This window comes from Lolium rigidum, chromosome 2 (assembly GCF_022539505.1).
Source record: "Lolium rigidum isolate FL_2022 chromosome 2, APGP_CSIRO_Lrig_0.1, whole genome shotgun sequence".
Lineage (NCBI taxonomy): Eukaryota > Viridiplantae > Streptophyta > Magnoliopsida > Poales > Poaceae > Lolium > Lolium rigidum.
Window position 1 is genome coordinate 125,774,045 of NC_061509.1, and position 14,131 is coordinate 125,788,175.

Sequence of the window (14,131 nt, forward strand, 5' to 3'; positions counted from 1 at the left end):
GTCACGAAACGCGACGTGCGTGCGTAATGTGCCGAGCCGAGGCGGGGCGGGCGGAGGAGGAGGAGAAGTGCGCGAGGGCTTCTTCTATTCTCACTCACTTGGAAGGACTAGAACAACATCCCTTATATACCACTCCAACTCACTTCCAACTAGCAATGTGGGACTAAACTTTGTCCCCCAAGGGTGTTCCAAACTGCCAACGTAATGTGCATTGAGATTTCAGGAATTGTAGACTACATGAGCTGCCTTACTGGGCTGCAGCCCATCTACATTCAACAACCCCCCACCAGATCTCATATGCACATTAGATGACACATTAGTTCCATTCACTGTTTAATATACCTGCATTTCAGTGGAGACTGTTAAGTTAAACTTCCACCTAGACAAGGAGTTACGCTTGACTACAACTGAACAATGGGCTATGCCTTGAATTGTCAGTATTTGTGCAACAAGTTTTACTCAATGTCGGCACGGTACTAGGCTACCATAGCCTTCCCCTCGGGTGGAGCTTATAAGTCATACTCCTCAGCCCTTCATGAGCTTACTAGAGATTCACCCAAATCTCCCACACTATGACAAATAGTGTCACTCGTATAGGTGTGTTCTTTAAAGATCGCCCTGTAGTCGCTCATCAAGAGCCGCTCAGAACACATTAAGACATTTTCAACCTGCCTTACAGTAAATATGAGAGAATTGCATCTACATCGGAGTGGGAGTATTAAATTTTCTCTCAACTCAGTTGCTCCGGTTTGTTTTCCCAGGTCCTAGTTCACAGAATTTCCGATCACATAGATTGGGTTACCCCCTCGGTAACTCAGGTTGGTCTCAAACCCATCTCCTTCGATGCAAGGTCTATCATGTTTCTTGATAGTCCTTTTGTGAAAGGATCTGCCAGATTTTTAGCACTTTGGATATAATCCAATGCTATCACTCCGGAGTTCTTTAGTTTTCTGACAGACTTCAATCTCCTTTTGATATGTTTGGAACTTTTCATATTATATTTAGAACTTTTCACTTTGATAATTACAGTTTGATTATCACAGTTCATGAGGATGGCAGGTATTTGTTTTTGAACCATAGGCAAGTCCATCAAGAGCTCACGAAGCCATTCCGCTTCGACAGTAGCTGTATCTAATGTTGTGAGTTCTGCTTCCATAGTTGACCTCGTTAAGATGGTCTGCTTGCAAGACTTCCAGGAAACAGCGCCACCACCAAGAGTGAAAACATATCCACTTGTGGCCTTTATCTTAGCATCTGAAATTCAATTGGAATCACTATACCCTTCAAGTCATCTTGGATACCCGGTATAATGAATTCCATAACTCATGGTTCCCTTTAGATAGCGCATCACTCTCTCAAGAGCATGGCAATGATCATCTCCCGGGTTGACCACAAACCGGCTAAGTTTGCATACAGCAAACGAGATATCAGGCCTTGTAGCGCAAGCTAAATATATGAGTGAACCAATGATTGTTGAGAGTATCTTAATTGATCTCTAGTTGCCTTTTCGTTCTTTCGAAGCAAGACACTAGGATCATAAGGTGTCACTACTGCAGAATAGGCCTCTAGTGACAAGCAGAAATGGCTTGTTAGTGACAGGCAAAGCGCCTGTCACTAATGACTAGTCACTGGTACCAGGTTACTAGTGACAGGCACACATGCCTGTCACTAGTGTGTGCATACTAATGACAGGAAAAAAGAGATGCATGTCACTAGTGGTGATGGAAGGCCACGGCCCTAGGAGGTTTTGTAGTGACATGCCCATTATCCTGCCTGTCACTGGTTTGAATTTCGATAATAAAAAAATAAATTCCTTTTCCACAAATATTCCAGCTAGCACAATAAGATGTGTCATAAAAATAAAATGCATTTTCCACGAATATTTCAGATTGCACAATAAGATGTTGTACCAATGATGTGTTCACATCACCCAATATGACATAACATTTGCACAGAAGTTGCAATCTATCTTATCAAGCTCTTCATGTACATGCTCTCCATGAACAAGCTCTGGAATGATCCGCTACTATCTAGGGAAGAACTAGGGTTAGGAGGCTTTTCTTAGTGTTGATATCCTCTTTTCCATCTTCTTGATACACATGGTTTGTTCAATGGTACGAGCTGGTCGAACAGGGGGTCGGTGGTGAAGAAAGGCTGAAGTAGCACATTTTGAATGAAGGGGAGACAGATAAGGGCCCTAGTTCTCTTGCCATACTTCTTGAGAATCTTGACCAATCCTGTAATGGCAAAAGGGAACATAAGCATCGTACATAATGAAAAATAAAAGGAATTAAGGGCCTACGTAATATCTTAGACAGAGTATAGCTACACATGAGCACAAGTAGCCAGAACGGTAGAAGGTTGTGACATATTTTCAAATGACATAGAGATCACGTTCATCTAGCGCCTATTTGGTTTATAATGTATTTCTTCATTTCACTAACAGGCTGCACTACAGATCACGTTCATCTCTGCTTTTATAAAGTCTAGAATAATCACAGAGTATAGAATCAATGAAGTTTTATCCCAGCCAAATTTTAAAATAGATTAGGTGAAATCTGCAGAAAATGAGAAAAATATGAAAACAAACAATTGGTGTATAATGTATTTCTTTGTTTCACTAACAGTCTGCACTTTTGAAACAACGCAACCATATGAAATTTGTACTACCTCCTCACTAGCAAATATGATTCATAAGAGCATGAGAGGGAAAGTATTGTTGAAGGAAAGCTAACATTCTAGGACTCTGTAGCCAATTGAGATTAAATAGTAAAATAGACTAACATTACATCGGGTACAATTTGGTTGCTGGATAATTTCAAATAGCTACAGAATACATCTATATGTATGAAGATATATGATCAGAAACTAGTTAAAATGAGTCAACTATACTGAGCAATAAAGTGGAAAGCAGAGAGCAGTAAAATAGATCTTTCATTTTGTCCAACACAGGACATGTCAATTTCAGAGCCATGTACATTTATTTGGCTCGAGAAATGGGGAATACGAACCTGGGACACGTCGGCGGCAAGAGGTCTGGAGGCGGCGGTGGCAGGGGGTCTGACACTGAATAAACAAATTGCATAAGCAAAAGCACAAATGTAAGTGGTGCAGAAGCTCAGCATAGGCCTCTAGCATTTAGCTACAGTTTATTTATTATCCAAAAGAAGTAGAGAGAAAGAACAAGATACAATACTATTGATATAACTGAACCTTGCGTCAGAGTTGTGTTGCTGTATCATTTCGATATTAGATTTCTAACAAAATATGGTCAGATGTAGCATATTGAAAGGATATCACGTTACAGATTCACTAACCTAATCCATTTGAAACTTTGATCTTAAATTGAAAAACAAATATCATCAACTGTGAATTAAATATAACCAATCACGAGTCAGCTATTGGTCGTTCAGAGATATATATATAGATGAACATGTGGCAAGACCTAGCTCTCAGCAATTCCAGTGACACTTTCTAATATTTTAGTTGTATTGCACACTCGTATCTCTTTGTTAGTGCAGTTTCTTATTAAATAAAAATAGTGAGGACAGGGTCAAATTTTGGTGGATAGAAGAACAAGATTGCACCATGTTACCTGGTATTTTATTTTGCAGAAATACAACGAAATTTAGAAAACACATAATTTCTGAGCATCTTTCTCTGGGCAGATGTACTCTGAAACAATTAGTACGTCTGACGTACTGAATAGACTAACCTTGATTTTGGTTGCGATGAATTATCACTAAGGAGCATGGCCATCCTGCTCCCCTTGACTTTGGTTGCAACGAATCCTCTACTGCAACCTGCACCACACCTGTAGCATCGATCAGAGGAGAGGAGACTGCTGCTATGGGAACTTCTTCCTTTCCACTCGGAGGCAATCAATCCGCTGAAAAACAGCAGATAGATCAGGCGCAAGAAGCTCTCAATGTAGGCAAACAGGGATCTACGGCGAGAAGATAAGCTGAAACACGTCGATGGGGTAGAATTCGATGCTCACCCCGAGGTCTGCCACGGCAGCGAACGGCGAGCACCGCCGCCCAGCATCGCCTGCCGTGCCTTTCCTCCTCCCCGACCTCATCCTCCTGGCTGGCGGCGTTGTCAACGAGGACGGCGGGAGATGAGACAAGAAGCCGGTGTAGCACTACTGTTCGGCGGCAGGGTCTCGAGGGGATGCAGTCCGGCGCGGTCACCACATGCGGCGGGGGGACGGTTACCATGGGGACTGGGGAGGAGGGGTGGTGGAGGGAGAAAGGAGAGGTGGAGTGCAGGGATACAGGGAGGGAAGAGCTGCAGGGGCGCGCGAGTCGTGCGATGAGCACGCGAGAGACGGGGGCGGAAGGCGGCGGCGGCGGCGACGGCGACGAGCGACAGAAGAGATACGATGGGCGCGAGCGATTGGGGATACTTCTCCTCGAGCAGGATTTCAGATCCGGGCTTCCGGCGCCTAAAGTCCGTGATATCCGTGATAAGTTTAACGTCCTTGATAATTTTTCAGATCATATTTTGCGTGGACTCGCAATTCTGTACTTTTTTTAATATAAGGACGAATAACCGTGCCGGAATCAAGTGGATTTTTCGGCTAGTCCTCATTCTTTTTCACGGAGCAAAGTATTTACGTGGGTATTGAGCTCCAATCAGACAAACCAACCGGAGCCTAGGCGCACATTTTTTGTTCCACCACTATAGCTGAGCTTGGAACTGAGATGCGCCAGCGGCCACCAAATATAAAGATTATTGTCGGTGGTCGGTTGACTGATTGATTTTTAGGGAAAAAAAACTCATCTAGTGACATGCATTTATAAAAGCTTGTCACTAATATATTTGGTCTTTTAGCCGGCCTCCACAAAAACCGCTAGTGACAGGCTGTTGTATGAGCTTGTCACTAGTGTCTTGTACTAGTGACAGGCTTATATGTGCTTGTCACTAGAATATTTACTAGTGACAGGTATAATTTTGCATGTCACTAATATCCGGCGGGAATAGGCCTTTCTGCAGTAGTGTGTGAGAGAAGATTTGCAATCAGCATAGCCAAATCTGCTCAACACCTTCTCAACATAGTGAGATTGCACAAGTTTAATCCCATTATTCCCATCTCTCAATAACTTGATGTTCAATATAACATCAGCTTCTCCAAGATCTTTCATCTCAAAACACTGAGATAAGAAGGTTTTTACCTCCTCAATCACTTTGAGACTTGTCCCAAAAATTAGTAGGTCATCCACATACAAGCATAGGATAACTCACTCACCCCCACCATGGCGGTAGTACACACATTTGTCGGCTTCATTAACAACAAAGCCCACAGATATCAGAGTTCTTTCAAACTTCTCATGCCATTGTTTGGGTGCTTGTTTGAGACCATAAAAATATTTCTTTAATTTACACACCTTTCTTTCTTGACCTTCTAGTATGAAACCATCAGGCTGTTCCATGTAAATTTCCTCGTCCAACTCTCCATTTAGGAAAGTCGTCTTAACGTCCATTTGATGAACGAGAAGACCGTGTGAGGCAGCTAATGACAGTAGTACTTGAATGGTGGTCAATCTCGCCACAGGTGAGTAGGTATCAAAGAAATCTTCGCCTTCCTTTTGGGTATAGCCTTTAACTACAAGCAGAGCTTTGTACTTCTCAATAGTACCATCAACTCGAAGCTTCTTCTTAAATATCCATTTACAATCTACAGGTTTGCACCCATAAGGATGTTCAGTTAACTCCCACGTTCCATTAGCCAACATGGAATCCATCTCGTTTTGAACCGCCTCCTTCCAGTAGTCTGCATCAGGGGATGCGAGAGCTTCTAAAATGGTAGTGGGAGTATCATCCACAAGATACACAATGAAATCATTACCAAAAGACTTTGCAATCCTTTGTCTCTTGCTCCTTGTGGGAGCTTCATTGTCATCTTCATCAGAATCTGAACTGTCATCATCAGATTCCTCATCAGACTCTATAGGAGTTTCATGTATTGAATCAGATTCTCAACTAGACATGCCATGCATATCTCTCATAGGAAATATATTCGCACAGAATGTAGCATCTCTTAATTCAAAGATAGTGCCAACGTTCATGTCGTCCACTCCATATTTCACCATAAGAAATCTATAAGCAATGCTATGGGAAGCATAGCCAAGAAAGATACAGTCCACGGTTTTTGGTCCAACCTTTCGCTTCTTGGTGATTGGCAAATTCACTTTAGCCAAACAGCCCCAAGTTCGTAGGTAGGAGAGTGTTGGTCTTTTCTTTTCTCATTCCTCATAAGGGGTAATCTCTTTATTCTTGGTTGGAACACGGTTTAGTACATGACACGAAGTCAATATAGCCTCCCCCACCATTCCTTGGATAAACCCAAAACATCTAACATGATGTTAACCAAATCTATTAGAGTACGGTTTTTTCCTTTCCGCAATCCCATTGGATTGTGGGAAATTGGGAGGCGTCCTCTCATGGATTATACCATGTTCCGCACAGAATAAATTGAACTCATTAGAAATGTACTCACCACCACGATCGGACCGAACCATTTTTATCTTTCTTTCAAGTTGGTTCTCAACTTTAGCCTTATAGATTTTAAAGAAATCAAGAGCCTCATATTTAGTTTTCAGGAGATACACATAACATTACCTAGTGGAATCATCAATCAAAGTCATGAAATATTTCTTTCCACCTCTTGTCAACTCACCATTCATCTCACATAGATATGAATGTATGAGCTCTAGTGGTGCCAAGTTTCTTTCCTTCACAGGCTTGTGAGGCTTGCGAGGCTGCTTTGCTTGCACACAAGCATGACACTTAGAGCCTTTGACAAAGGTGAATTTCGGAATTAAACTCATATCAGCAAGCCGCGTCATACAACCGAAATTAACATGAAAAAGTCATGAATGCCAAACATTAGTTTCATTAACACTAGTGCTTACATGGTTCACAACATTATCATAGAAATCTTCTAGAGAGAAGTGAAACATTCCCTCACATTCATAGCCCTTTCCAACAAAAGTTCCATACTTAGACAGTACAACTTTATTGGACTCAAACACCAACTTAAACCTATCTTTCATAAGACGGGAGCCACTAACGAGATTCTTTTTGATAGAAGGGACATGCAACACGTTCTTCAGTTGCACGATCTTCCCCGAAGTAAACTTCAGATCTACCATGCCAACACCACGAACAGTAGCATGTAACCCATTCCCCATCATTACTGAGGAACCTCGGGCCTGATAAGAGGTAAACATGGAGATATCAGTACACACATGAACATTAGCACATGTATCAACCCACCATTATGTGGGCTGAAACACCGAAAAAACAGTAGGTAATATATTACCATACCCTGTAGTTCCTTCCTCTGTGTTGCCAATGACCATGTTGACAGAGTTTGAGTTCTGTCCAGCCTGAGCTTTCTTTCTTTTGCGTTGTGGACAGCGAATAGCCCAATGGTCTGTCTCACCACACACCCAGCAAGGATCTTTCTTCTTCGTTTTCCCCTTCTTCTTGAAGTTGGTAGTCTGGGAGACTCCCTTGTTCTTTCCCTTGGACTTGTGGGAATTTTTCTGTACCATATTGGCAGCAAAACGTCCACCGGTTCCTCCAGTGTGTTTGTCATTTGCCCTAGCCTTCTCCTCAACATCCAGAGAGCCCATGATATTCTCAACAGAAAACTCATGCCTCTGATGTTTCAGAGAAGTGGCAAAGTTCCTCCATGAAGGGGGAAGCTTAGCGACAATTCATGCCACGACAAACTTGTCCGGTAGCACACACTTGAGGAGCTCAAATTCCTTTGCCATGATCTGTATCTCATGAGCATGTTCTACTACAGATCGGTTCTCAACAATTCTGTAGTCATTGAACTGCTCCATAGCATACAGTTCACCTCCGGCATCGGCAACACCAAACTTAGTGTCCAGTGCATCCCACAGTTCCTTTCCATTTCGGATGTGCAGATAAGCATCAACCAATTTGTCTCCAAGCACACTTAGAACGGCCACACAAAGATTACGGTGGCATCTCCGAACGTTTTATCCTCTTCAGGAGTAAGCGGACCTCTGGGAGTACCTTCCGCAACTCGGTGCACGCCCATAGAAGTGAGTCACAAGAGGGTCTTATTCTGCCATCTCTTAAAATGAGAACCCGTAAACGGGCTCGGTTTGAGCGCAACAGCAAAACCAGACGGTGAAAATTGCCTACGCACATAAGATTTTTGGATTATTAGATTATTAGCAAGGAAAAAATAGCTGGCTATAGCTTCGCTATAGCACCGCTATAGCTTCTCAGACATCCTTCCGCGATGCTAAGCCTGTTTCTTCTGCTATAGGCGCTACGTCCGCTAAAGCGCCGCTTATTACTGCAAAATAGTGTAGCCGCTAGAGGAGCTAGAGCGCCGCTAACATAATTGTCCGATGACACTAGAATTTGGAGCCCAATACATGTTTTCGTCGGGCTGCTGCGCCCAGGACACGACGCCTTGGCTTGGGAGTCACGAGCTGAATCGAGACGACCGACCATGTCCGAAACTCAGGCTGGACTGTTTCAATTCCTTTTTCATTTACTCTTTGTTCGATGGTGAATTGTTTCAGCTGTCAGACACTTTAATCGCCAAAAATAATTTGTATATAGAAGCTTGATTTTCTGTTCAAACACTAGAACTGCTACGTCTTTCCTTCCTGTTACATACTTCCCTGCCTATTCAATTCCATTTCATTCCATCCCATGTAATTTTTTTAGAAATAAAGATTGTATATAGAATTGGCATATCTAGTTTAGATCCTTAGCACATTATAAGCAATGCAATAATCCTGAAGACAAAGACAAATATTATTTTCCATGATATGTATGCTGCAATTTTTTTTTGTTTCTATGACATATATTGCTTTTATAGAGAAAACCGCTAAATGGTTTAGCTTCCGCTATAGCTTCAATAGCTTCTGGACGAGGTGTCTGCTAAATCAACTAGCCCGCTATTTTTTTCCTTGATAGGTAATTTCCGTGTGATTTTAATTACCGAAAACAACATTACAGATGCACAAGCATACTTAACCACACACACACCAGACTAAACACATGCATCAGATCTGAACATGGAACACGTAGCAGTGCAAGGTAGGAGAGGAAAAACACGTACATCGCGACCGGGAAGGTCGCACCAGCACCACCAGCACCACCATGAGAATTGTTGATGTCGCCCATGGTGTAGTTAGAGTCGTCGATGAAGCAGTCGAACCGGCGAAGAAGAGCACGAACAACAGCGAGTAGTCACGCTGAGATGCTCCCCAAAAACCTTATCACTCGTCTCCCGGTGCAGGATCTCAACGGATGGGGTTTCGGAGGCTTGCTCTTCCGGACGGTTGTGCACGCAGTCGCCGGTATGGGGAAGACTAGAGAGTAGCGCAACAAAAGGAACTTCGTGAGAGAGACAGACTAGAGAGTTCTGATACGTCCCAAACGTATCTCTAATTTCTTATGTTCCATGCTACTTTTATGATGATACTCACATGTTTTATACACATTATATGTCATTATTATGCATTTTCCGGCACTAACCTATTGACGAGATGCCGAAGAGCCGATTCTTCGTTTTCTGCTGTTTTTGGTTTCAGAAATCCTAGTAAGGAAATATTCTCGGAATTGGACGAAATCAACGCCCAGGGTCCTATTTTTGCACGAAGCTTCCAGAAGACCGGAGGACTTACGAAGTGGGGCCACGAGGTGGCCAGACACTAGGGCGGCGCGGCCCAGGTGCTGGCCGCGCGGCCCTAGCGTGTGGGCCCCTCGTGTGGCCCCTGACCTGCCCTTCCGCCTACATATAGTCTTCGTCGCGAAACCCCCAGTACCGAGAGCCACGGTACGGAAAACCTTCCAGAGACGCCGCCGCCAATCCCATCTCGGGGGATTCAGGAGATCGCCTTCGGCACCCTGCCGGAGAGGGGAATCATCCCCCGGAGGTCTCTTCATCGCCATGATCGCCTCCGGATCGATGTGTGAGTAGTCCACCCCTGGACTATGGGTCCATAGCAGTAGCTAGATGGTTGTCTTCTCCTCATTGTGCTATCATGTTAGATCTTGTGAGCTGCCTATCATGATCAAGATCATCTATTTGTAATCCTTCATGTTGTGTTTGTTGGGATCCGATGAATATTGAATACTATGTCAAGTTGATTATCAATCTATCATATATGTTATTTATGTTCTTGCATGCTCTCCGTTGCTAGTAGAGGCTCTGGCCAAGTTGATACTTGTGACTCCAAGAGGGAGTATTTATGCTCGATAGTGGGTTCATGCCTCCATTAAATCTGGGACAGGTGATGGAAAGTTCTAAGGTTGTGGATGTCTGTTGCCACTAGGGATAAAACATCGATGCTTTGTCTAAGGATATTTGTGTTGATTACATTACGCACCATACTTAATGCAATTGTCCGTTGTTTACAACTTAATACTGGAAGGGGTTCGGATGATAACCTAAAAGTGGACTTTTTAGGCATAGATGCATGCTGGATAGCGGTCTATGTACTTTGTCGTAATGCCCTGATTAAATCTCATAGTACTCATCATGATATATGTATGTGCATTGTTATGCCTTCTTTATTTGTCAATTGCCCAACTGTAATTTGTTCACCCAACATCTGCTATCTTATGGGAGAGACACCACTAGTGATCTGTGGACCCCGGTCCTATTCTTTACATCTGAAATACAAACTGCTGCAATTGTTCTTTACTGTTCTTTGCAAACAACCATCATCATCCACACTATACATCTAATCCTTTGTTTACAGCAAGCCGGTGAGATTGACAACCTCGCTGTTACGTTGGGGCAAAGTTCTGTGATTGTGTTGTGCAGGTTCCACGTTGGCGCCGGAATCCCGGTGTTGCGCCGCACTACACTCCTCCACCATCAACCTTCAACGTGCTTCTTGGCTCCTCCTGGTTCGATAAACCTTGGTTTCTTTCTGAGGGAAAACTTGCTACTGTACGCATCACACCTTCCTCTTGGGGTTCCCAACGGACGTGTCGACTGCATGCATCAAGTTCTGAGAGCTGTATTCTCCAGATCTGATCTGTCTCCTTGTATAGCCTGGGAGGAGAGCCGACCCGACCGTGTTGCCACGCGTAGGAAGCCAGGGACACGCGGCGAGCATGCACATGCAGGTCGAGACGTACCCAACTCAGTTGGTGCACCAAGCAAAAATTTAGGCTTTCTTGAGTGTGTCTCGAACTCGAACTCGAGGCACGAAACCCGACGTGCGTGCGTGATGTACCGAGCCGAGCCGAGGCGGGGCGGGCGGAGGAGGAGGAGTGCGCGAGGGCTCCTTCTATTCTCACTCACCTGGAAGGACTAGAACAACAGCCCTTATATACCACTCCAACTCACTCCCAACTAGCAATGTGAGACTAAACTTTGTCCACCAAGTCTGTTCCAAGCTGCCAACGTGATATGCCTTGAGATTTCAGAAATTGTAGACTACATGGGCTGCCTTACTGAGCTGCAGCCCATCTACATTCAACCATATCAACCCTTTTTAGTTTTAAAATAAATTATTTTTCTAATAACATCATTATTTTAGAAAATCTAGTTTTTTTTCATGCTCAAGAGGGTAGAGGGTATTACAATGATGTTCACTATGATCTCTATATGCAGCAGAGGTCACCACTGCACAAAGAAATCAAGCAGAGCCTGATCTCTTCACCCAGCTGTTCCTGCCTTCTAGGCTGATGGGTCTACCATGGTCTCCGAGTCGAGTCGGGGTGGCCATCAGCGAGTCGTGCCGCTGTTCGCATAGATGGTTTAGGCGTGTAGTCGATGCGTACGACAAACCCTATATATCGCTCACAGCGTGCACTAATAGCGCACCGAGAGTGGATTTGGTGATCAGGGGGATACGTGAGCACCCCCTAGACACCGTTGGATTTACTTTTAGATTCGCTCCCGCCACTAGATGCTCACGGCGAAAAAACGGACGTGAAATACCAATGCAAATGCGAGCCGTCACCTCAACTTTCCCATCCCCATCCCCATCCCCATGCCAGCACATCAGCGGGCTCTGCCTTGACCGCCTCTCGGTCTGCCTCCTCCGTAGTGGCGATGGCGCCTGCCGAGACACCCTGCTGCCCCTACCTCGTCCCAGACGCCGACCAGCTCGGCTCGCTGCAGCCGTACCTCGGCCCCATCGCCGAGAGGCTCAGGGTGGTCCCTGTCCTTCACGGCGCCGGCGCGGACGCCCTCGTCAAGTTCCCTAGCGGCAAGGCGTTGACGGCGGCCACCATGCTCGAGGCGCCTGGGGAGGCTCGGCCGAGGGCCGAGGCACCCTGCTTCCCTACCCGCCCCGAGCTCTGGCCTCGCGTGGTTGACAAGGGATGCCTCCACCAGCTCGGACCCCCGCGAGGAATCCGCACCGGCGAGCCTAGGGGCCGATGAATCAAGGGAATCCCCACCAGCGAGCGGCCAGGGTCGCGGCGGCAGCGCAACCCTGAACTCCTCTCCCCAGACCTCGCCAAGGCGGAAGGCCATGGGGACGCAGCGGCATCCTCTCTTCACTCGATTCGGGCCAGGGCAAGGCAAATTTGGCGGCCTTCCGCGCAGGTTCTCCGCTCTCTCGTCGTTGCCGCTGTGGGTACGGGAGGGGCGCGAGCTCCATCGATGGCCCCTCCACCCGCCACTCCGACAGGTCCCTCCGCCCCGCTGCGACAGCTCCGTCCGCTTCCCATTCGCCCACTGTCCCATCCCCCCCCCCCACTCCGACGAGTTTTGCTTCTGAACTAAAGTGTTTTTGGCTGTTGAAATTGGACGAACTCAATCGTGTATCTCAGGCTGAGTTTTTTTTATGCCAATCGTTGCTTGCCCCTGGGCTCCTGGCTACACGGCGCTAAGGAAGATGGATGTACGAGTAGATGGCTCCACGAGCTCGAGACCCGGTGGAGGAGAAGACTCCAGCGACGCCACCTACACATCTAGCTCGAGCCCGACTCGAGGAGACTCCAGCGACGCCATCTACTCGTCCTGCTCGAGGAGATGATTCCAGCGATGCAACGGATCCGCCCTCCACTCTTTTTTCATTTTTTTGTTAGATGTAGTTTTTTTCATTGTTTCAACGTTTGTTTGTTCATCGGTCTCCAGATTTAGAACTGTTGTACTCATGAATGTGGTTTATTTGTTCAGATTTTTCTGCTGCAGTCTATGTTCATAGTATGAAACTGCTCCATTATGAATCTGAGCTCTTGTTTATGATTTGATTCTTTTCTAGATCTCGAAACATGTACTAAGACCCACGAAGAGATCAGCGTGGTTCCACAAATGAACAAAAAACATGTTTTTTCTCATATCCTAACTTTGCGTAGATTTTTTTGGGTTTGTTGGAGAATCGAAGGTGAGAGAGCATGGAGGAAGATGGGTAAGGAGAGAGACTTGTGGGTCTGGTCCACAAAGAGAGGACAACAAAGTTTTTCACAGCCAACTAACACCGTTTGACATGTGTCAAGCAAAGAAGGGGTGCTCACGTATCCCCATGATCACCAGGCTTCATCCGATAGCGCACCCACGCACCGCTCTGGAGGGTTGGGCCGACCCATTGCGAAGGCGACAAAGAACTTAGGGTGCGCGGTTGCAGGTGTTGGTGAGCTTTTCCTTCGTCCCCAGTCGTCGAGGAAGTTAGGGTTGAGGGTGTAGCTCTACATGAACATGCATGATGGTAAAAGAATGTTGTTACCAATACTTGTGAGCAAAATGAGGATAGTGCATCACCTTAGACTTAAACAAATGCACCAGGGAGGCATAATTTCAACCAGCAAGGGCTACAAGCTTGAATGTGCATCAAGGAGATTTGCCCCTAACTCCACCCATATGGGGGGAAGGGGGTAGGGTAGAGGGGAGGGGTGGGAGGCGGCAGACCGGCAACGGTGGTGTTTCGGCTAGGCTGCTGGTGATGGAAGCTGCTGGTTCAGCCGACAACGGGTGAAGGCACATGTGGTACTGAAGTCGGGGGGGGGGAGGGGGCCAAGGAGAACATAGAGGTATCAGGAGGAACAAGATGGAGACGACCAACCGAAGAAAGGAGAGATGTGACATGAGAAAGGAGATGAACCATTGATGACCCACAAGTATAGGGGGTGTATCGTAGTACTTTCGATAAATAAGAGTGTC